Source organism: Trachypithecus francoisi, unplaced genomic scaffold, assembly GCF_009764315.1.
Source record: "Trachypithecus francoisi isolate TF-2019V2 unplaced genomic scaffold, Tfra_2.0 Lachesis_group6, whole genome shotgun sequence".
Classification (NCBI taxonomy): domain Eukaryota; kingdom Metazoa; phylum Chordata; class Mammalia; order Primates; family Cercopithecidae; genus Trachypithecus; species Trachypithecus francoisi.
The window spans coordinates 69132482-69153747 of NW_022681471.1; the positions used below are offsets into that span (position 1 = coordinate 69132482).

At 38.8% G+C, this 21266-nt stretch overlaps 1 long non-coding RNA gene across 4 annotated transcripts in view; it reads right to left on the minus strand.

Moving 5' to 3' along the window:
• Window positions 1-2105: 2105 nt before the first annotated feature.
• The window catches only part of LOC117078247, a 32996-nt gene continuing 13835 nt past the window's right edge, over window positions 2106-21266 (minus strand). For all 4 annotated transcript variants that reach the window (XR_004434954.1, XR_004434953.1, XR_004434955.1 and 1 more), the window contains 5 exons: window positions 19295-19358; window positions 14772-14908; window positions 12583-12790; window positions 10629-10792; window positions 2106-9537 (listed from right to left, as the gene is read on the minus strand). This is a non-coding gene — a long non-coding RNA (uncharacterized LOC117078247). The remainder of the gene's footprint in view (window positions 9538-10628; window positions 10793-12582; window positions 12791-14771; window positions 14909-19294; window positions 19359-21266) is intronic.

The window sequence follows — 21266 nt, forward strand, 5'->3', positions numbered from 1 at the left end:
CATTCACAGTGAATAGAATGGCTGGCTAAATTTTAGACCCCATTTAAATTATTTCACTTTGAAATTTGAATGATAGATGCTTGCCTAAGTCTACTAGCCTCAGTAACATTACCTTTTCTCATGACCAAGGGTAAAAGAGTAAACTGATAGGAGGCACAAGTTTTTGTGGATGTGGGTTGGGCTGGCAGCAAATCTAACTACAGACATACAGTGATCACTTCATACTCACCACATAAAAAATACAAAAGCTGAAAAATACTATCAAATGCTTTGACATTTTCTAAACATTCCTACTGCCCCTATAAAATTGCCTTGTCTGACCTTTCCTCACTAACCAGGAGACATGGTGTTTTTCATTTCCTCTCCCTTCAAATTTTACAAGAGAATGAAGAGAATTTGAGGACCAAAGCACCACAAACACAAGAGTAAGCACAGCAGATATGACAAGGGGACTGAAGTAAGCCCCTGTGGGAATAGGATCGGCTGAAGGAATCAAGAGGGATGGACAGAGGAACAGAAGACATTCAAGAATAACTTCAGGAAGTCTCCTTACCTCCTCACCTGCTTTCCCTGTCCTACACATCTAGCCTTGCAAAGAAATAAGAGTAAAGTCCGTGTAGGACCATCCCAGTTCAGAAGCAACCCCTAGGATATGGGTCAACTTTATCACCTCAAACTCTACTCATTTATAATGACAAAATTCAACTGTTAACACATATGTAAGAGTTCTTCAGGCATTGGTTTTGAAGGTACATGTACTGGGACGGGCGCAGCGGCTCACACCTGTAATCCTAGCACCTTGGGAGGCCAAGGCAGGTGGATCACCTGAGGTCAGGAGTTCAAGACCAGCCTGGCCAATATGGTGAAACCCAGTCTCTACTAAAATACAAAAATTAGCCGGGCATGATGGCGGGTGCCTGTAATCCCATCTACTCTGGAGGAGGCTGGGACGGGAGAATCGCTTGAACCTGGGAGATGGAGGTTGCAGTGAGCCGAGATCACACCACTGCACTCCAGCCTGGGTGGCTGAGCAAGACTGTCCAAAAAAAAACACCATAGTTTCCAGTTTAATTTCCAACAAAGGAGTAGGAACTCTTGCCTATAGAATACCGTGCTGGGGGCTGGGCACGGTGGCTTATGCCTGTAATCCCAGCACTTTGGGAGGCCGAGGTGGGTGGATCATTTGAGGTCAAGAGTTAACAGACCAGCCTGGCCAAAATGGTGAAACCATCTCTACTAAAAATACAAAAATTAACCCAGTGTGATGGTACACACCTGTAATCCCAGATATTCGGGAGGCTGAGGCAGAATTGCTTGAATCCGGGTGGCAGAGGTTGCAGTGAGCCGATCACGCCACCGCACTCCAGCCTGGAGTGAGACAGACTCCGTCTTAAAAAAATAATACTGTGCTGGTTCATTTGCCTATAAAGTCACCAATCTAATGTTTGGGTATTTGATCATTCCGAATTCTAGAAACACTGAAGATCCTTTCACCTACTCAGCGTCTGGGCCTCTTTCATAAATGCTTAATTCCCACAGACTTACAGTTTATTTATACCCTGCTCCTCTCCCACTTTTGGTCCTCAATACTTTTTTGCTTCTCACATTTTTTATTTGGTTTCTGCTTCTCAGTAGCCTTGACCAAAACAACTGACACTGTAAGAAATTAGACTTCAAATCATTTACCCGCACTGGGTGGTTAAGGTCGTTTTAAAAAAGAAAGAAATGAGACTGGGCGCGTTGGCTCCCGCCTGTAATCCCAGAACTTTGGGAGGGCGAGGCAGGTGGTTCACTTGAAGTCAGGAATTCGTGACCAGCGTGGCCAAGATGGCGAAATTCCGTCTCTACTAAAAATACAACAATTAGCCAGGCATAGTGGCTCAGAACTGTAATCCCAGCTACTGGTGAGGCTGAGGCAGAACTGCTTGAACCCAGGAGGCAGAGATTACAGTGTGCCAAGATGGCACCACTGCACTCCAGCCTGGGCAACAAAGCCAGACTCCATCTTCAAAAAAAAAAGAAAAAAGAAAAAAGAAATGAAGAACTTAGGGTAATTAGTGTGGTTAGGGACAGTGTGTTAGAAATTGTCACATCAAAATACAAAGTTTTCAAAGCAGTATATTTTATTTTACAATAGCAACTCAACTCCCCAGTTTGTTTCAATTGTGACATCTAGATGGCTTAAGATTACTTTTTGGTGGTCACCCATGCTGAACAATATTTTTCAGTCTTCAAAACAGCAAAGACTCAAAAGAGATTCCGCATTTCACATCAGTTCACAAGTTCAAGAGTCTTCCATTTATCTTAGCATTTTGGATAAATTCTCTGAGGTAGAAGAGCAATGACGAAGCCACTTAATTCCTTGTGTCTGCATAAAAGCAGATTTATTCATCACAACTTCATTTATGTGAATAAAGCAGATGATGATAAAATGTTCTCTTATTCTTGTTTAATCAGTAGTGGTAGTGATGCCAGAAACTGTGAAAGGAAGGCTTTTAGTTACTTTCTTCTTTCCGTTTTCCAATAATGCATTCCCCATCCCCACCTGAAGAAAGGGGTGTTACTGAGTCCAGCTGATACCACACATATTAAAAGACAAACATTAATATTTCAAATCTGATGTCTAACTAAAAATGTGCAGAATGAAAGCTAGAAAATTTCAACCCCAGATTATCTTCAACCTTGCTCCCTCGACCAATCATACTTTGACATTTATCTATTTCCTTCTCCACTTATGGATGTAATTGACTTGCCATGGAAACTACAGTTTAGATGCTTTGAAAGTATGTATGAACTACAATGAACAATAAAGTCCTCTTCTTTTGAAGCATATTTTGGCTTCAGCTTTAAGATAATCTTACAACAAGAGGGGTCACACTGATTCACTTAATAAATTCCATTCTTACCTAACACAAGGTTTAGTTGATAAGCACTTGGACAAAAATAATTACTTTTCAAAAATATAAGCAAACTAGTGAGGACAAAGGATTTTGTCCTCATCTCAACAATGATCAGTTATTGGAACTGCATGAAACTAAACACTTTAGACCTGGAGCTGGTAATGTTCTTAAGGCCAATTCAGAACAAAGGCAGGCTGCCCTTAAAACAGATTTGAACTTTTCCTTCACTCTTCCTCCTGTCCCACCCTCTGTGAGTGATTTAAAATGGAAAAGGTCAAAGCCCAGCCAGGCCTACATTTAGAGAAATTTAAAAAAAAAAAAAAAAAATTCCTTTCAATTTTGGCCAATTATTTCCAATTTTTATTTTATTCTTAAAACTTAAGCATGGTAAAATGTTAAGCTGTTTTCATCCACTGATATTATTCTACTATAAAAAGCCCCTCTTGAGTAGATTTGATAAAAAGGAGAACATTTCTAAGGTATAAATTGAGAAGCTGTTGCATGAGAAATCATGTCTCCATCTCCATTTTGCTATGCATTAGCTGAGGATTGTTTCTGAAAGAGATCTATTTAGGCAGTGTATGTATGTGTCAGCATGTAAAAAGTAATAACTGAAAATAGACAAACCTTGTAAATGCACTTCAAAACCAATTGTGGCTCAAATATGGGTGGTTCCCCAAGGCTGGTACCAATGAGACTGGGGTTTGGGAATTAGTTAGTCATCATCCCTCCTGCTGCCCAGCAGTGGTCAGTCATTTTTCATGAGGGATGGGCTAGGAAAATGAAGTGTCTATTATAAGGAGAGTTCCTGCAACTTAAGGAGCAAGCTCACTACAAAACCCAGCTCCCTGCTTATCGTAGTGGCCAGAGTGGTAGAAGAGATATGGAGTAGGAAGTAAACCACACAATGTTATTTAGGGACTAAGCCATGCCCCTAACAAGAAAACAAGCCAAAAGGAAAGTATTAGGCATTCTCTGGGAAGGGATGCATTTTTTTTCCCCATGTCTCTGGGGCCAAAAACCTTATACCAAGTACCTATTGGCACCCAAATATATTGTAGAATGAATGAATACATGAAAAAAAAAATAAACAGTAACCTTTCTCCTATATTCTACTTTCCAAGCCAATTAATAAGCAAGTGTCTTTTAGTCATGATCTTTTTTGTTTTCTGTCTAGCATTTAACACAATGGTTGACATAACAGTCACTTCTGTTTGATGAAGAGTATCACTTCATTCCATTTATTGTGTTTTTGTTGCATCTCCAAGTCAAAATAAATGACTTTTGGAGCAGATGTATTTCATTTAGCATTTAGTATCATCTTCATCAATATTCATATGAATGAAAAAATAAAAAGCCCTTTCTTATTCCCACTCTACAGAGCATGTCAAAGGTGATCTGTTTAGTTTTTCCTTAGTATCGAACATATCACAGCTACTCAATGAAGTTTCCTCTCAACTAAAGAAACAGTCTCTTAGAGAATGTGTTCCTGTGTTTCCACCATAAGATAAATGAGATAAAGTGCACTTTGGTTTAGGTCTTTCAAGCACTTAAGAACAGCACTTTATTCAGTTTTAATAAATTTTTACTAAATATGGTAAATGGGAAAGAATTTTTTGTATTGCTCAAATGTCTTCCTGTCTCTAAGCCAGACCAATGAGCAAATACCTTTAAAACTAGTTGTTTCATCTTGAACCATGTAACTGCAATAAAAGCAGAATGTTTGCTTAATAAATTAAAGAACAAACCCTGATGAGTCCTTTCATCAGTCTCCTGCCTTCAAACTAAGCCAATGAGCAAGTGATTTGGGGGATTCCTGAAACTAGGAAAAATGTCTCCATTTTGAAAGACACTTGCCTTTTTCTTTCTTTTTTCTTTTTTTTTTTAATCTCAAAGGCAATTGAGTGTGTCTTCTGAACCAGACCTATTTAATTTACTAATTTACCAAGCATAGGACCTTGCAGAGAATAGGCACAGAAATATTATTTACACAATCAAGCCAAAGATGTTCTTCTATCTTCAGCTGTCAGTGGTCTAATGCCCTCACCTCTCTCATCCTCAGGACCCAGAATGGTACATTCCACATAAAAGATGCTTTGTTTATCAAATGAATCAAAAAGCAAACCTGAGGCATTTATTTTTACTTCTTCACTGTCTGTAAGCCAGGCCAAGGTGGGTCTAATTCACTTCTATCATCAGTACTTAAGAAACTGGATGGAAGACCACAACACCTTGTTTTTTGTAAAACTTTTCCATCCCTTCAATCAGGCCAGGGAGCACATATCTTCTGGACAGGACTTTATCTCTCTACTTAGCTTAGTACACTGCCTTATACTAGTCCATTTGTCCCATGTTTTCATCATTGAATAAACTTATTAAGTGACTTTTGGTCTGGATCTCACACCTATTACTTCATTTCCTTCTGTGAGCACTCTATAATGATGACATCATTTTTTTATATCCTAGGGCATGTAGTTCCGAGCCCCACAGAAAGTAATCACCATTCAGTAAGCCAATAGTTCATTCCTATCTGTATAGAACTGTAGGCTTTGTAAATCAGAACGTAATCACCATTCAGTAAGCCAATAGTTCGTTCCTATTTGTATAGAACTGTAGGCTTTGTAAATCTACACAAAGGTCTCCGTTTTAGGTTCAATAATGATAATAAATGTTTGTGCCCCCAGCTGTTATCTCTAAGGATATGAGTAATCAATGATCATTCAGCAGATACTGCTTATATATGGGTGGCAGTTTAGAAATTATAAATTGATTTTACACTTATTTTCTTCTGCTACCCAGGACACAATAAAGATGGTTTATCTTTGCATCCCCAATGCCTAGCAATGAGATTGGCACACAATAGATAACTACTATAGTGGCATTCTTCAGACAACCAATCCCTTGCATATGCGTATTCAAAAGTTAATCATTGTTACTCAAATTTTCCTACTTTATTTGCACAATATAATAACTATCACACAATTGTATAAACCTAGTACTCAGCACCAAGTAAGAAAATCAACAGTTACATTTACATGGTGCCTTAGAGTTCACAAAATGCTAACATAGGTATTGCCTTATTTTTGGCTGTGGGTAAATGAAATATGGTAAATTTTCAGTGCCTTTAACAATGAGTTCACATAGTAGGCAATCAAAATTGATCCATTTAACAGGTATTTAAACCCTTGGTTTGTATAACTACTTATAGAACCCTTCTCATTGTGGTTTAAGTATACAATGAGAATTTTGTAGAGACAATACCTATCTTACAGAAAGTTTTATTCATACAGAAAGCATCGAATTTTTCACATTTACAAGTGCTTTATAATTTAGAAAGCACATTCGCAAGCTTAATTAAATGACTTTTGGTCTGGACCTCACTTCTATTACTTCATTTCCTATACTATCTCCTTCCCGGTTACCCGGGAAAATGTACCGGTAGTAATTTAACTTAACCTCACCAGTAACATCTTGATTGTTTAAAATCAAGCAATATCTCATTCCTTACATCTGAATAGTCTAGAGGATAAACTTTCCTCTTATTATAGGAGAATTATCTTGTATTTCACAGTACCCAAAACAATAGCTGGTATATAAGAGGAAGTTAATTTCATTCATTCATTCATTCATTCATAAATATGTAGCCCATTGACATTTGTATTGTGCTTTAGTTTACAAAGCACTTAATACGCACCTTTCTGAAATTTTTTGTTCTGTGAGAGTATTTTTTCCCCTTTGGTAGCTCTAGTGCCCAGCATGGTATCTGGCACATTATAGGTGACCACAATAAGCTGAGTCCCTTATGTTTTCAGTATACTTTAAAGTTTAAAAGCAGTTTCCATGTGTTTTCATTTCTGATACCTGGAATACTGCATTTTTACTCAAAATTACCAGAGCAGCAAACACAAACTGGCCTCAAATACACATATAATTTATTCATTTATCAAACAATTCTTTGTGTCTGCATAGTACTATATCCTTTTGAAAGAGCACTTTTTTATGCTTGCTCCTTTCTTTGTATCCACAATGTTTATCACAGTAGAATACAAGTGCTTTATAGTTTACAATGCATATTCACTGTTTTTCTTCAGGTCACCTACATGTGAATAATCATTGCATTTTGAGTGCCTAGCACAGGGACAGGCACAGAAAAGGAAATTATTAGTATTCAGACATTTTCTCTGAATAACGAATAATACATCAGGGGGTGGTAAGCTATGAACAGCAGGCCAAATCCAATTGGCTCAAAAACTAAGAATGATTTTGACCTTATAAAAAGGTTGTTTAAAAAACAAATATGTAACAGAAACCGTATGGCCCACAGTCTAAAGTATTTATGATTTTGACCCCTTACAGTTTCAAATGTTAACTATGCACTTTCAAATGTTAACTATGCATGATTGCCAATGCACTATTAAGGAGCACGGCTTGGTTTTTCTCTTACATTTTACAGTGCTTTCATATACATTATCAGTCATTTAAATCAACTTCCCACATAAACAGGAAGGAAAAAAATCAAGGGAAGTATTAAATGTGCTCAATAGTCCCAGGTTCTCTCGTCTTAAGCCTAGAGATGGGTATTAAACCCAGGAGTAGGGTTGGCACAGTCCACCAAATTATTTGGCCACTACTATGAGCAGGGAGTTCAGGCTATCCCCTTGGGACCTCACTTTGTCCCAGGCCCAGTCACCCTTTCCATAACCATCACTAGAAATCCCAAACCCCAGAATCCTGCTCACCTAAGCTCAAAGAAAGAAGCTGTTGCTGGCAGATGCTTCTCAGAAGTCTGGCACATCTGTGTATTTCTTGTCTAATTCTTCTCATTGGCCTGGAGCATCTCTCCACATTTTTCTCTAGAGGGCCTGGCACTTTTTTTCCCCAACAACCTGACCATTTTATCTTCTCAGTCTAGGGATTCTGGGGTTAAAAGAGGGGACTGAAATACAGTATCACCTATATGAATGTTTGCTCCTGAGGGGAATAACAAAATCCAGATTAGATACTGACTGGATTCTGGTGTCTCTCTCAAGTGGAGTATATGTGAATAGAAACAGAAGTTTACAAAGCACTAAAGCCTAACAAATAGGTAAAAGCTGTGATTTAAAGATGGCTCAAGACTGGCCCAGGCATAATACTGTCAATCTAAAGATATGTTCCTTTAAGGTAACTGGCAACATTAAAAAGTACATCTCAAAAGAATCAGGCTTAAAGAGAAACAGGAGAACTGGAAATACGTAAGAGTAAGAAGTATAAACAATAGAAGAGAGGTGGGGTTTAGGGTTCTCATCTTGGGATTTCCCCAGGTCTTCAAGCTTCCATCCTTCCTGGGTTCTGTCTGGGTCATGGACCTCCAGATTCCGGCCTTTAGTCTTGAGATATCTGTTTCACTTGGGTCCTCTATCCATATAGGTAGGTTTTGTGACAGAGGCCTTCCATCCTTGGGTTGTAGGTCTTCCAACTACAACCCCGGGCTAATCTTAGGTCTTTGGCCTTGTGTCACAAGTCTCAGTTCTTAGGCCTTCCATGTGTCCTGTCCCAGGTCTTAAGACTTCGAACTCAAGACCTGAGACTTCCATCCAACTCAGGCCTTCTGTCCAATTCAGACCACCCTCTGTTTTCTTGGCTCTTGAGGCTTTTGTTCGTTTCAGGCCTGAGGCTTCTATCTATCTTGGAACATGGGCTTTCCATCTTAGTCCTCAGGTCTCAAGTCTCAAACCATCTGTCTTCTACTTTGGGCCTTTTATCCATATGAGCCTTCCACCTTCTGTCCTACTTGAGTATTGGGTTTTACTGCAGTCTAGACTCTAGGGCCTTGTTTTGGTCTTGGATCATCTCACATGGCAGCCTGGCATAAGGAACCGCTCCACAATGCTCATTCTGATAGCCGACGTTCTGCACCTATCAAGCAGGGGTTAGGAAGCCCCTCTGCCACACATGACACACACACACGTATACATGCCCACATATGCAAAGAAATACTTAAGGAGAGAAGATTACATGAAATCAAAGAGAGGGAGATAGATTCATGAAGAGGCTGAAATACTCAAAGGTGAGTAGAAAGGGAAGAAGCAGAGAAGAAACACAAGCCAACAGAGATTAATACCGAAATAGAAAAGCGCAAACAGCAAGAGATGCTGAGGCACGCAGGGGAGGAAAAAGGGAGAAAATAGCCCAAGAGAGGCAGAAAGGAAATGTAGAAATGAGAAATGTGAGATAAAAAGTAGAAACAGTAGAAAAGAGGCCAGACTCAGAAAAAAGGTGAAATTTAAAAGGAACATGAAGGGGAAGGGGTAATAAATAATCACAGTTCACAAAGAGAAAAGAGAGGTAGGCAGAGAAAGGAGAGGTAGACAGAACAAGAGGAGGACAAAAAGCACACACGTGACCCAAAAAGGAGACATGAAATAAAGCGTGAAAGAAGAGCCACATTTAGGAGAGCAAAGAGAAACAGCAACAAAAGGAAAAATGAGAGATATGTCTAAGACAAAGCACAGACCAGTCTTGTGAACAAAAAGAGAAAATGAGGCAAAGGCACACATGAAAGAAATTAGCAAGAAAAAGATGGAAATGGGTAAGACACACTTTAGATAGAGAACAAAGAGCAAAGACAAGGAAGAAAGAGACTAAGAAATACACACTTGAGTGCAAGAGATAAGCAAAGGCAGACATTCAGAGAAAGTAAGTAGCAGAAGAGACAAGATACAGTGAGGGGCACAAGCAGCATGAAAAGCATCACAGAAAGATAAAAAAAATCAAAAAGTGTCATTAGTAATTATATTAAACTATTGTTACTACCAATACTATTTATACTACTACAATAATAATTATAACAACCACCAACACCAACACAGATGCTCTTCTATTTACAAACTTTTACCTTAGGGATTTCTTATATAGAACCAAAGCATGCCAACTCTGCCAGCTACCTGATAGTGCTAGTGGTCACTTATATTGTGGGAAATGAACTTATGAGTCTTCTTGGCTTACCTTTTACTTGCCATGTGCCAGGCACTGCAATAGGTGAGCACTTTACATACATGATTTCATTTAACCCTCACAAACAGGCCAAGTCTAATCAGAGACTTTAAGTTGCCAAAGGTCATATACCTAATGAGTAGCAGAGGATTTAAAACACACAATGTGTGCCTCTTAACATTCTGTTACAATTATTCACTAGGATTTCTGGAAGAGCCAAATGGGATGTCACAGATGACTAAATATTTTCATAAAGGGCTCTTTGATAAGACTTGCTCAATCCCCTCCTTTAGCATCACCTTTCCCCAACTCTTTGGAAAACTGACTTCATTCTCACACTTTTATAATGGCTACTTCAGAGTTTAGCTTTCTTTTTACACTCATCTTAACTGACGATAGAGTCTCTCACAAATGGAGATGAGAAAGGGTTACCCTTTCAGCAGAAAGCAGAAATGGTGTTTTAAGCTTCTCAATGTTTAAGGCTCTAAGAATGACAGAGGATGTATACAGTGAAGACACAGAACACACAAGCAAAGGCTAGATTCTTCTGTGATACAACTGGTAAGAAGACCATAATGTCTTTGAGTCGCTTCAGTGAACTTGGTAATAAGGAAGACAGGTCATCTTTCCATCTCACATTTAGCCCCACTTCACATTAGACCAACACACCACAGCCAACACCAGCTCCCAAAAAACAGCTGTTATTAATAGTTCTGAAGTGATCCTCACAGGACTGCAACACCAACAACTTACTTCATTCAGCTATCCTAAAGTGCTAGAGTACCAAGCATGTTGATCTTCAGGTAGGAAGGCTGACCTCCTTCAATGTGTTCAAATTTCTTGGACCTGCTGAAGACTCAGCTCTCTGCACTGCTTGTAGGAAGTGTAATGATTTGGCAGATAGGAACAATGAAGAGCTATAAAAACACACGAGATAAACCATGTAAATGCCATAAGTATTGAGTACTGTGCTAGAGTTATGTAAGATTCAAATTAATAAGCAATAGAAAACGTTTCCACAGAACTTTGAAACCTACAAAGTCAAAACTTTTAGGTCTTTAGAGAGAAAATTTCCTCATTCAACAGAATAGGAAACTGGCATAAATGGGAAAATGTCTTGCCAAATATCACTTGATGAGGCACTAGAGACACCACCACCAGTCATAGCCTTATACCTTGGTTAAAGACTAGAACTGCCGGGCGCGGTGGCTCACATCTATAATCCCAGCACTTTGGGAGGTTGAGGTGGGCAGATCACCTGAGGTCAGGAGTTTGAGACCAGCCTGACCAACATGGAGAAACACTGTCTCTACTAAAAATACAAAATTAGCCAGGTGTGGTGGCGCATGCCTGTAATCCCAGCTACTTAGGAGGCTGAGGCAGGAGAATCGCTTGAACCCGGGAGGCAGAGGTTGCGGTGAGCTGAGATTGCGCCATTGCACTCCAGGCTGGGCAACAAGAGCAAAACTCCATCTCAAAAAAAAAAAAACTACAATTCTGTTTTAAGTGCCAATCAGCTAGGAAAGAGTCCCTTTAAATGATTAATAACTGAGATCACAAAAATAATAGATATGAGAGGGAAAAACATAAGGTATTTCCAATGTTTAAGGCTCACTTCAATGTTTTAGGACCACCTCAAGTTTGCTTTATTTAAGTCTCCTGGCTCAGGACTAACAAAACACAGCCACAGAGCAGCATTTCCAAAACTCGTAATACTGCTCTTTGAGATAAAGGTGAGTCACTCTGGAAGGCAAATATTCTCACAATAAGAAAATTCACATAGGTTGTTTAACATTGCAGCTAAAATACCAAAAAAAAAACAAAAAACAAAAAAAAGAAAAAGAAAATTTACATAGGCTACTGGCCCTAGGAGAATTTATCTAAAGATTTTGAGTACAATAGATAGATCTTCCTAGATAACTCTCAACTTAGCTTTCTAGTTCCTAGGCTTTCTAACAATTTCTGTTAGTAACTTTCTCTATTTCTAAATCTACAGAGCTTTCTAGTCATATTTCATGAAATTTATAGGTACCCACTATTTATGAAGAATGCTGGGCAAAGCCTATACGATCAGAATTTATTGCACTGAATGGTCACCTTTATCTGCCAATCCTCACTCGCTAATCAGCCTCTCCCAACACTGACCTAGAGAATGTAGGGTCCTGGTTCTTTAGCTCCTGCCTGATGACAGATAACTTTGTGCCATTTTTAGTCCATTTGCATTTATGCAGCTTCCATCAATCAGCAACCATAGCATAAAAAGACACACCTCTCACTTGTCCTATTATATCCCATGGCATGCCAAGCCGAAGTATGTAAATGACTGGCAAAGTTCTTCTGTAAGGCTTTAAGAGAGACTTTGGGGACCAGATGGAACAGAATGATTTGCCCATGTGATCAATGTCACTGATGTGGCAGTTGTCCATGTTCTCCTAAAAGAAAGAACAATTTAGCTGTAAGCCTCTGCCACACGTTATAGTCCCACTCTGAACACCCGAACACATGCAACCTGCTACCCTCTTTACATCATCAATTTAACCAATCTCACACCCAGTTGCTTCCCAGGTAAATTAGGAAGCTGTTTTTACCAAATCATATGCAGAATAATGATAAATACGACCTCAGTGAAACGCTAAGTACAATGTATACTGGAAAACAAAATCAAAATTGAGACTACTTATTATGCTTTTAGGGACAGCTTACGCACCTTGACGTGTGGTGGTTGTTTTTGAGACTTTATCTTCCTATCTGGGACCACGAAAGTATCTGACAGAACCTCCTGACCTAGGGTTGTTGCCCAGTGGTAGTGAGCTTTTCCCCTGGAGGATCCTCATGCCCCATCTCCACCTAGGGATCGTCAAAGGGAATGGATCACTAACACTGTAAAGCAACAAGCCTATTCTTCTGAGGAAGATCTGAAAAAGAGATAAAAGAAAAAGTATTGAAATGGAGTACACTGGGAAAGTCTCTCTTAATGGGCAACTACTGGTTGAGTTCAACCATGTTTACCCTTTTCTTCATGTGGATTGAAGAGTGGACATTTACAGTTGTGCGGAGCTGTTATATTCTGGCTACCAACCTAACAAAAAAAAAAATTGTCCTATTTGTCCCAGCTCTATTCTGTATGGTTTCCCTCATTTCTAAGAGAAATGAGAACTGAATAATTGCCAATATCCCCATACTGCATTTTATTCTCCAGTCTTTATTAATGAGCGATCCTCTAAAATGTGGGTTGTTAATGCCCTTGTGTTCTCAGCACAAAATATAGTAGAGGGATCAAGAAATCAAGAGGTTGAAACTAATGGAAGAAGAAGCTAATTCTTTCTCAACCAAGAGAGCCATGAAGCCACACAGAAAAGGTCCAATGTGGTCTAACCCTACGAATTCTGTAAGAATTCTCCTCCACAATGCCTCTGGCTTCTTTTATAAAGCGCTATTTTAAGAACTGAGCAATCCACCTCAATCAAAGTGCCTGTCAGCTAGTTTTGTAGCATTCCCCTCTTTTAATTTGTACTTTAAGTAGTGCCATGCCATAATATTGCCAAGATAAAGAGAACTGTTTGCTACTCAATCCACATGGTAACATTTCTTCAACAACCTGTATAATAGGGAGCCACCAAAGTTCTAGGATATTCAGAGAAACCAAGAATGGTCACAAGCATACAGAACTCCAGTTATAACAACAGCTGGTCAGGCGCAGTGGCTCACTCCTGTAATTCCAGCACTTTGGGAGGTCGAGGCGGGTGAATCACCTGAGGTCGGAGTTCGAGACCAGCCTGACCAACATGGAGAAACCTCGTCTCTACTAAAATACAAAATTAGCCTGACATGGTCACGCATGCCTGTAATTCCAGCTACTCGGGAGGCTGAGGCAGGAGAATAGCTTGAACTTGGGAGACGGAGGTTGCAGTGAGCCAAGATTGCACCATTGCACTCCAGCCTGGGCAACAAGAGCGAAACTGTATCCCCCCCCCCCAAAAAAAAACCACAGAAACAGTTAAGCAAATCTATGCAGAAGGAAAAACAAGGTACAGAAGACTAGGGATTCAGTAAATTCCTTACACAGGCCACCCCCCAGGGCTCTCCTATTCTACTTTTTAACAATTTCAATTGTTTTTCAAGCTAAGAAACTTTCAATTTCTTAAAACAAGAAAATGGCAGTGATAATGGAATTAGGCCTACCAAAACTGAGCTAATACAGATGAAGTTGGTCTTATTTGTAAACAAATCCTGAGAACTTAATACCCATCTGCCAAAGGAAAGTGGGAATAATTTAAAAGCCCACTAATCAAAAGGTGTTAAGTTCATTGTATTTCTCTTGCTAACTATGTGGTGAGAAAGGAAATAACTTATTGCTTTGCATCTCTCATTCTTTATTTATGAAATGGGGATCAAGTATGCTTGCCCTTACAGACCTCACTGGAGCCCAGCTCTGAGGGGTAAATGAAACAGGCCAAACTCATTATGAAAAGTTACAACGTATGTGTATATGCAAAAGAAAAAGTATAGGAATTAATGAAAACTGGCTCATGTTCTGCTTTTCTTTCTTTTTAAGAGACTGGGTCCTGCTCTGCCACCTAGGCTGGAGTTCAGTGGCTAATCATGGCTCACTGCAGCCTTGAACTTCTGGGCTCAAGCAATCCTGCTGTCTCAGCCTCCAGAGTAGGTAGGACTACAGGCACTCACCACCATGCCCGACTAATTTTATTTTATTTTATTGTAGGACATGGGTCTTGAACTCCTGGCCTAAAGTGATCCCCCCCACCTCAGCCTCCCAAAACCCTGGGATTAAAAGCAGGAGCCACCGTGCCCAGCTGTGTTCTGCTTTAAAAACGAGAGTTGTAGGAAGTTAAAGCCAAAGACAGACGCCCTACAACAATAAATTCCCCGAATTACCTTTTTCTCCAGGTGGCTGGCAACCCATCCAAGTAGATTTGCTGGAGCTTGGCCAGATTCTCAAAAGGAACGATATGCTGAATTTGAAGCCTCTCGCAGCTGTTTGCAGTCCTCGGGTCTCACATGCTCAGAATGTCCTTGAGAAGAAAGACAGGGTTCAGTAGGCTACCAAAGCACCGGTAGGATACCAAAAGAGTTACAAAAACCCCAACAAAAAAAACCTAGGAAGTATAAACTGAAACATTAGACATAGGCATTTCCTGTCTCTACTTTCTAGCCTGTTTGGTCTCCCTAAAGTCCTCTAATAACAAGCCCTGGCGGTATCACTGGAGGATTAGACAAGTGAAGAAAAAGAACTACATGAAAATATGGGTCAAACCAATACTGACCTTAAGGGCTGACGCTAAATTTGTGGCTAATGGTCATCCTGTTGCTGAAAATACTTCAAGATTCAAGGTAGTGTGGCCATTGCTACTACTGCTTAGAAGTGCAATTGTCTTGATTGTTTTTAATAATTGGCTATCTAGGCCGGGCGCGGTGGCTCAAGCCTGTAATCTCAGCACTTTGGGAGGCCGAGACGGGTGGATCACAAGGTCAGGAGATCGAGACCATCCTGGCTAACATGGTGAAACCCCGTCTCTACTAAAAAATACAAAAAACTAGCCGGGCGAGGTGGCGGGCGCCTGTAGTCCCAGCTACTCGGAAGGCTGAGGCAGGAGAATGGCGTAAACCCGAGAGGCGGAGCTTGCAGTGAGCTGAGATCTGGCCACTGCACTCCAGCCCAGGTGACAGAGCGAGACTCCGTCTCAAAAAAAAAAAAAATAATAATAATAATAATAATAATAATTGGCTATCTACCTTTACTGTAGCACAGGAGCTCACTAAAGCGGATCTAAGCCAAATTTGCAGCCTTGAAAGCATTTTGCATGGTATGGTACGGTGTGAAAAGCACCCAGTATGTTAAACCCGAGGACCTTAAATGAATACAGGCTTCCAGATTCCTGATCAGGGATTATTGTATCATGACGAAACCTTTATGTCCATGTCAAACAGGAATGTATGGAAGATCACTTATTCAACTCTATTCTCTAGCTTTAAAAAGGCCAAACTGTTCTATGACGTTCTCAATATGAGCAGAACAAGCTTCAAAATCTCTTGCCAACATCCTTCCCCATCCTAATTTAATCTAAGATTAGATACTTCACTTCCAAATGCAGGCTTCCAGTTAAACATGGCGGTTCATACATGTTTATGCATTTACTGCTTCCTGAAACTCCATTAATGAGAGTAAAAGTGCACTCCATGTGCAAGCAAATTGACGTAAAGAAATTTTAAATCAATGGACCCTAGCTCAAATTCATTTATACACTGGCATCTAAAAGGAAACAACTATTCCAGTCTCCCCAAGTCTTCTTAACCATATTTATGGAGTATCTTGCTTTAGCATCAAAGCCCTCTAGTTTTGCCTGTCACTATGGTGATGACATACTCAAGGAGCATTCCCTTTCCCTTAACGGGAATCTAAGGCTAGAGAAAATGGTTACATTTTGGAACTGGAAATCTAAGGCTAGAGAAAGTGGTTACATTTTGGAACTGATACAGAACCATACATTTCACTAGGGTTCAATATTCACAGACAAGAATTTTGAGAATCTGTCATATTGCAGACCAACGAAATATCAAAGTATTATGGAGAGAATAGCCAAGTGGCATAGGCAGCCATCTGGTTCAAATACTCCAACATCAGACAGAATTGTCACAGATAGAAGTGATATTAATAATCACATAGGCCAGGCGCAGTGGCTCATGCCTGTAATTCTAGCACTTTGGGAGGCCAAGGCGAGTGGATCACCTGAGGTCAGAAGTTCGAGACCAGCCTGGCCAACACGGGGAAACCTCGTCTCTACCAAAAATACAAACATTAGCTGGGCATGGTGGCGGGCACCTGTAATCCCAGCTACTTGGGAGGCTGAGGCAGGAGAATTGCTTGATCCTGGGGAAAGGAGGTTGCAGTGAGTCGAGATTGTGTCACTTTACTCCAGCCTGGGCAAAAGAGCGAAACTCCATCTCAAAAAAAAAATTTTTTTTTAAATTAACATAATTCAACATTTTCATTCCCTAAGGAAACTGGGAACCCAGAAGATGAAACTACCTTAATGTTACACAAATAGTAGGTGGCCAAGTGATACTTAAACCCATGTCTTCCCTCAATTCAAAGTTCTTTTAACTCTGGGGTTTGTGCATGGATTCTCAGGATGTATGGGAGCTTTCTACAAAACTTTTACAATACTCTCATTTCACTGTAAGGATAGTCTAGATCAGCTATATGACTGCCTCATAATATAGGACCACATTGCCAGATTAGCGGCAAATGTTCTAGTTTTGCTGCCTGGGGATAATAGAAAAGAACAGAAGCAAACAATATATAAATGTGTTTTGTGCCAAATGAAAGCCAAATAGCATTGCTATGTGCTATAACAGCAGGATTTAAAGCAGTTTGAAAACAGCAGTTTGGTGAAGAGCATCAACACAGCATGTGATAGTACAGACATACCACTCAAAGGAAACTATAATACTATAATAGTAGTACCATATTTGCATTTTAGTTATCTATTAACTACTAATTTGTACATCTGCTATGTTTTATAGTTGTATTATAGATGTAGACAAACAGATTTCATCCCAGGTTTGTTCATACACTTTAACTTAACAATTATTCCCATAAACCTAAAGAGTACATAATAATATTTTTCTTCTACAGAAAAAGTTTAATCAAATATAGCAAAATATTAATTGTAGAATCTAAGTGGTAGATTATGTAGGTGCACACTGAATAATTCTTTTCTTGAGAGAAAACCTCCGTACTATCAAACTTATTATACAGACTTGAGAAACACTGTCTCAAACTAATATCTATATAAAATATTACAATTATACTCAACACAATTTCATGTTATTTTAAATTGCTGATTAATATGCGAGGCACATGGCAATGCTGTTAATCAGGGCAGTTTTTGTAACAGCACACCAACTTTCTTGACTAAAATTGAAAGGTTAAAAATTACATTTGGGTTACAATTGCCAAGGAAGACATCTACTCCTTGGGTCTTAATAGGCACTTTGGAAGGCTAGCTGGAGGTCAGTAAATGAACCTTTCCTATGCACATGTGAACATGCCTTTCCCCTCCTTTCTCACCTCCAGTGTTCTCAGGGTCCTTTAGCTCTTAGAAAAAAACTGAAAGAAGAAATGCAGAAATGCATACCAAGGAACAGCTTACCTGGCGATATCAGAATAATTTAATCTGAAAATCAATGTTAAAATGTGGATTGAAGTAAATTCTGGTTCTTAAGATAAAGTTTGTTTCTGCAACCTATTTTACGTTTCAAAATTGGCAGAAACATTTAGGGCAGAAGGTCATTTCTAGTTTCAAGAATACCCTACAGCTAAACTCTCCCTAAACTTAACCATAGAAGCAAATGTCAAACACTCACTACCCTAATATTAACAGAAAAATTCCCAACCAAGCCAGGTTTCTCACTGTAGAAATGGGAGGTAACAGATAAGCAAGGAGGTGAGACTATAATGACCCATGTGGCAATGATTAGAGTTGGAGATGTAAGTATAAACACATTTAGTTTAATATAGATACAGATGGTTATATATGTTTATAGATATGTGCATATACACAAGTTAGAATGCAAACATGTATCTCCTTGTTCTTGTCAACTGAAAAGGTCTTGAAGGAATGACACTCCAGTAGCAATGAGCGCACCTAGCACTCACTTCTTGATTTCTAATATTACTCTCCAATAAAAAGTATCAGGCTCCTTGGAGAAATATATCATTCTAGGTCCAGGCAGGAGATATGCAAATGAGCCTGAAGCATCTTGTCATGCCAAAAATAAGAAAGTGCTCAAACAAAAAACCCACATTCATGGGGTTACATCAAAGCCAACTGAAAGAACTCCCAATGGCCAAAGCTGGAACAATTTGAACAACAGAATAAAGTAATACTGTATTATAACCCAAAGTATAAAATATCCCTGAGATCATACTAATATAAACAACTGAATTAACACAATACATTGTGGAGAAAAAGACATCCCATGCAAAAGAATTCCAAATAATTTATGTAAATACTCTGCCCTCAACAAAGTGGAAGATAATTCCCATTCCTTAGTACCAGCTGCACATAGTGACTTTCTATGTGAACAGTACAGTATGGAAATGGAGAAATAAAGACTAATTTTATGCTGGAGAAATCTGACTAATAGTACCTCAGACAGGTGATTAAGGATAACATAAACAGTGATAAGTCATGTTGATAGCATGTACTCTTGATAAATGATAAAATGGCACTCTACCTTTGTGGTCTTCCTCCTAAACACTCATAAACCCAATCTAGTCATGAGAAGAACATCAGACAAATTCCAATAGAAAGACATTCTATAGAACACTGGACCATTAGTCCTCAAAACTGTGAAGTTCATCAAAAACAAAGAGTCTGAGAAACTCTCATTACCAAGAGGAGCCTAAGGAGACATGACTACTAAGGACACGTGCAGCATGGTATCTTCAGTGGAATCCTGGAACACAAAAAGAACATTAAGGAAAAACTAAGGAAATCTGAATAAAATATGGACTTTAGTTAATAATAATGTATCAATATTGGTTTGTTGTGATAAATGTACCAAACTAGTTTAAAATGTTAACACTGGGAAAAACTGGGTGTGAAGTACACAAAAGCTCTATCTTCAGAATCATTCTGTAAATCTCTACACTGTTCTAACGTTAAAAGGTTATTTTTTCTAAAAAATCTCCCAATCAGATGCGGAAGACTTATAAGATAGTTTTTAAAAAGCAAGCAAAATGGAACCTGAGAACTGGTAAGTCTATGTTCCAGATTTTGCTACAGTAGGTACCATCATTGTTTGCAGATCTGACCTAAAGACTTATTCTCTTTCTTTTCTGTTTATATGTATTTATAATAGGTAATTTTGATGTTAGAACATACAAGGTCCAAATAACCAGGTATCCATAATATCAAAAAGTTATTTTTAAAAAACATTAGCAATTAAACTTTGTTTTTGTACATCAACAGATTTCCTGGAAAGACCTAGTCAATCTGCTGTAAAAAGTAAGTCAGTGAGTTAGTAGCTAATTTTCAGTCAAGTGAGATCTATAAGGCTGGAAAACTTTAATGATATATAGAATGTAGAGTGATTATATCCCATCACTGTTCAATGCCAATCACACTAACAGCATACTATAAAATAGTTTTATAGTATGTGCAAATAGTTTTCAAAGCTATGGGTAAAGTAACATAGATAATTTTATAATGGGACCTGGTAAAGTACAGTGATGTTCCAGTCACATTCCTATTTTAAATCCTTATATACACTTGATTAGATTATGTAATAAGAGGGTGTTACTTGGGTCTACTGCATAACCTCTCATGTTTCTGGGGACACTAGAAGAATAGCATTCTAACTGTTAAGGAAAATAATACTTTAAGTCTACCCATAATTAAGAAGTCTAGCACCGGTCAAATTTATATTTTGTTTCAGTCTCTCATCCTAACATGAAAAAAAAAATCAAAAGTTATTTCCAATACAAACATCAAAACAGTAAAGGAGAGGCTTCTTTACCAAACTCATTTGTATAAGATGCAAAAGGAGCCCAAGTTCCATGTATCAGTACTCAATTTGAAAAGGTCAAGGAAGAGCTATCAAATAAAGCCTAAGTCACCAACAAAAACATACCCAACTCAACAGTCTAATACACATATATATAGTGATATATAACTGTACATGGCCATTGAAGTTTAACTTGTTAAATTCAGCAGGCCAGCTATGTCTTAAATACATGAGCCCCAACTTCAGTTGGATTTTGAAGGAAACCTGTGTAAAATGCTACTTGCCTACAGCCCAACATTGATAGTGAGAATATCAATTTTCTCCCAATCCAGTCTTTACGACAAGGCAGAGGAAGGCATTAGCTCTGTTTAACTAGACATATTATTATTCTTTGCCATCCAAATTTATAAGGTTGGGGGGAACAGAAGAGGTATTAGCTCAGTTCAGATATAATCATTAGTTTCTCTTTAAGCTGGTAACACATCTTTCCAGGATGCTTTCACATATAAGAATATTTTAGCAGTCAACAAAGGTCAACTATTAATTCATTACTTTAAGACACGAACTCCCTCCAAGCTCTACATTTGATAATCAGGGCACAAACACCCTGAAAAGAAATTATGAATGCCTAATCACAGCAGCCCCGGGTCTCATAGTCTTCTGTAATTTAGGGAGGTGGCTAGAGAAATGGAAGTTACAGAAAGATAAAGCTGAAAGAGGATATGAGAAAATGGTAAACTTCCCCCAATCCTACATGTTAAGGTTTTATAAAGGGAAAAGTCAGAAAAGAATAACAATCATCATTTAGAGAAATGCCAAAAAAAAAGTTTCTTTTATTAGACTTTTGAAAATTTTCCA